Source organism: Meriones unguiculatus, chromosome 17, assembly GCF_030254825.1.
Source record: "Meriones unguiculatus strain TT.TT164.6M chromosome 17, Bangor_MerUng_6.1, whole genome shotgun sequence".
NCBI lineage: Eukaryota > Metazoa > Chordata > Mammalia > Rodentia > Muridae > Meriones > Meriones unguiculatus.
Window position 1 is genome coordinate 32935004 of NC_083364.1, and position 4529 is coordinate 32939532.

Consider the following 4529-nt stretch of genomic DNA (forward strand, 5'->3'; position numbering starts at 1 on the left):
GCAAAGCCCACACACCTTCCCTCTGCAAACAGTAGCTCAGCAGAGTAACAAAGCTCTCTCTCCATCCTAGCTTGCTTCTCCAGTTGCCTCTTATTCTGCGCATAATCTGAACACAAGAGTACTGCCCCTACAGCCCATTCCCTTCAGTTTATTGGAGACAAGGTCAGAGAAATAATAGAATCCGGTACAGACACATAGTTCCTGCCTGTCCTTGAACAATGGTGGTTGGGGAACTCTCCTAGAATGGATGGCTGCGTGTGGGTGTCCGTGTTCACTTGCTGGCATATATCTTCATTTTCTCATTTCTATATCAGGTAGAATGAGGCCTGTGCTCGGAGCTATTCTCTGTTTTTCCCAGCTGGAAGTTGGTTCTTTACCACAGAAAATCCATCTGTACTTCTTTTATAATGTGACTACTTTTCATTTATATAATCTTCAGCCCTAGAGCCTAATTTCCTTGGGGAAAAGGATCTATGTCTACATTATATACCAACCCATGCTCCTCTCCTTCCTTCTTTCTTCCCTCCCTCCTTTTTTCCCTGCCTCCCTCCCTTCCTCCCTCCTTCCTTTCCTCCCTCTCATCCTCCTTTTTTTCTTCTTTTTGGAGACAAGATATCTTTATGTAGCCTTGGATTTAAACTCACAGAAAGTCACCTGCCTCTGTCTCCGCAGTGCTAGGATTTAGAGCGTGCACAACCTCACCCATCACCCAGGCCACATACACATTTTCTAAAACAGTGGCTCTCAACCTTCCTAATGCTGCGACCTTTTAATACAGTTCCTCATGATGTGGGGAACCCCAACCATAAAATTGTTTTTGTTGCTGCTTCATAACTGTAATTTTGCTGCTGTTATGAACTGCGATGTAATTATCTGTGTTTTCTGATGGTCTTAGGTGACCCCTGTGAAAGGGTCAGTCAACCCAAAAGGGGCCATGAACCACTGCTGTTCTAAACAGCTTAGTCATATTAATAGGTGTTGGGGAGGGAGAGGTGACTCAGTGACTAAGAGCGCTGGCTACTCTTCCTGAGGACCCAGGTTCAATTCCCAGTATCCACATGTACCATGTCACAGACATCTGTGACTCCAGCTTCAGGGGATCCAACATTCTTTTCTGGCTTCTATAGGCATCAGATCTGCACACGGTGTACAGAAATACATGCAGTCGAAAAACCCATAGACATAAAATAGATAAATTAAAAAAATCTAAAAATAAAATAGTTGTAGAAAAAAAAGGTAAAGCTTTCTTTACTCCAGGGGCTCATAATGTTTTTCATTTTAAATTGCATTAGTATTTTAAGTTTTATTTTCATTAAAATATTTAATTGGCATATAATTATGAATATTTAAGAGGTAGAGTATGATAACCCCAAACATATTCAAAGTGTATTGATTGAATCAGGCAGTTAGCATTTTCTTCTCCTTTACCATTTCTTTGTTAGAAAGTTTGGGCTCCTCTCTTATAGTTCCTTCTAAAGTAAGTACTAAATTTCTGTGAACTGTACGCACCCTTTTTAGTGCTGTAGAATATGAGGACTTGTCCTTCTATGTAATTATGTTTTGCTACAAGTTATACAACCAGTCTGCCTTCCTTACTCTTCCCTTTCTTAGATTATAGAGTGGCCACTATTCTATTTTCTATTTCCTTTGTATGGTGTGTGTGTGTGCATGTGTGTGCATGTGTGTGTGTGTGTGTGTGTACATGTACATACATATGTGAGTATGCATGTAGAGACTAAATAGGTCAACCTCATGAATCTTTATTCAGGAGCCACCTTACTTTTGAGGCAGAGTCTTTTATTATCCTATATTTGTGGATTAGGCTAGAGAGATTCAGGGATCTGCCTATCTCTGCCCCCTCCTCCCCTGTTGCTAGGATTTTAAACATGTTCAACTATGCCTGGCTTTTTATACACAGGGTCTGTTGATGGAACTCAGGTCCTGCTGCTTGTAAAGCAAGAAATTTGACAACTGAGCTGTAACCCCAGCCCTGCATGACACCAACTTTCTCACTTCCCATATGTGAGTGAGTACATGCACTATTTATTCTTGTACCTAGCTTATTTTATGCAACAAAATCTTAGAGGATTAGAGAATCCTCTAAGATTCTCTAATGCATAAGTACAAAATTTTCTTGATGTAGTCACCTCTTTATGGACCCTGTAACTGATTTTGTTTGTTGGCTACATGACTAGTGCTATGATAAACAAGGCATTTCAGTGTTTTTTTTTTTTTTTAATATACTAACTGCATCACCGTGGGGGACACCCAGGAATAGTTTAGCTTGATTGCATGATAGTTCCATTTCTAGGTGTTTTGAAAAGTTAAAAAAAATGTATATACTCCGTGGCGGGTTTCTAGCTTGTTTCCTGTTTTCTTCTTCTTCTGATGTCCTTCCTCTTTGCCTTTCGGGATGGGGATTGAGCATTTTAGTCAGGGTCCTCTTTCTTGATTAGTTTCTTCAGATGTACAGATTTTAGTAGGTTTATTCTATATTACATGTCTATATGAGTGAGTATATACCGTGTGTGTCTTTCTGCTTCTGGGACAGCTCACTCAGGATGATCTTTTCCAGGTCCCACCATTTGCCTGCAAATATCATGATTTCCTTATTTTTCATTGCTGAGTAATACTCCATTGTGTAGATGTACCACAATTTCTGCATCCATTCTCCAGTTGAGGGGCATCTGGGCTGTTTCCAGCGTCTGGCTATTACAAATAAGGCTGCTACAAACATGGTTGAGCAAATGTCCTTATTGTGTACTTGAGCCTCTTTTGAATATATGCCTAGGAGTGGTATAGCTGGATCTTGAGGAAGCACTATTCCTAGTTGTCTGAGAAAGCACCAGATTGATTTCCAGAGTGGTTGTATAAGTTTACATTCCCACCAGCAGTGGAGGAGGGTTCCCCTTTCTCCACAGCCTCTCCAGTATGTGTTGTCACTTTAGTTTTTCATCTTGGCCATTCTGATGGGTGTAAGGTGAAATCTCAGGGTTGTTTTGAGGCTATGCCCTGCACACTATCAAAGCATATGCTGAGACTTATGGCTAACTGTTGGGCAGTGTGCATGGAATCTTATGTAAGAAGTGGAAAATAGTAAGATCTGGAGAGGACAGTAACTCCACAAGGAGAGCAACAAAACCAGAAATTTGAACACAGGGGTCTTCCCAGAGACTCATACTCCAACCAAGTACCATGCATGGAGATAATCTAGAACTCCTGCACAGATGTAGCCCACAGCAGTTTAATGTCCAAGTGCGTTACATAGTAATGGGAAGAGGGACTGCCTCTGACATAATCTGATTGGCCTGCTCTTTGATCACCTCCCCCTGAGTGGGGAGTAGACTTACCAGGCCACAGAAGATGACAATGCAGCAACTCCTGATGAGATCTGATAGACTAAGATCAGAAGGAAAGAGAGGGGGATCTCCCCTATCAGTGGACTTGGGGAGAGGCATTCGTGAAGAAGGGGGAGGGAAGGGGAGAAGGGAGGGGCTTATGGGGGGATACAAAGTGAATGAAGTGTAATTAATTAAAAAATAAAAATAAAAAAGAAATAAAAAATGAATATCCAAAAAATGTATATACGTGATGGTTCTAATTTATATTCCTTCCAACACTGCACAATAGTTTCTATTATTATGAAAGTTTAAGCTGGGATGGGAGCAAGGGGATAGGAGAAAGGAAGGATAGGTCAACCAAAATTAAGCATATATAAAGCCTATTGGAACCCACTCTTTTATAAGCTAACTAAAAGTGTAATAAAATATAGGAGGAGCCAAGGTATCCCTTATAGGTAAACAATGCGTGCTCCTAGAAGAATTAGGTTATTAGATGAAAACCCCTGTGTTATTCATAGGATGCCTCCTTATGTGTTATGAGTCAGAGAGGCCCCAGGGGCACTCAAAATGGCAGGGTATTGCCATTGTCATTGATTGCCAACCACAACTAGGTGGTAATTTCTTATTATTAAAGACATCATAAACTTTGGTTGCTGGATATAGATAAGTCACTGTGAACCTGATTAAAAAACAAAACAACTCCCCTATCAGTGGACGTGGGGAGGAGCATGCATGCAGAAATGGGAGGTAGGATGGGATCGGGAGGGGAGGAGGGAGGGGCTTATGGGGGGATACAAAATGAATAAAGTGTAATTAATAATAATAATAATAATAATAATAAAAAGAAAAACAAAACAAAACAAAAATGAAAACAACAACCTGCCTTCTAGCTTAGCTCTCATGGTGCTGCAAGGTGCTATATAAGCCACTGTGGGGGAACAGATGTTAATTATCTTACCAAGTGCTGGACCTATATGATGTAATACTGATCTGCCAGGTAAGATAAGCCCTTTGGTTTAAAAGGGGTATGATGGTTACGGGGCAACCTACTGCTTTCTAATAAGAAATCCAATAGGATCTGAGACCAGTTCAACAGGAGGGATTTCATGTCTGGTACTGCAAAAACAGCACCTATGTACTATGTATGTATGCATGTATGTATGTATGTATGTTTATGTATGGATGGAT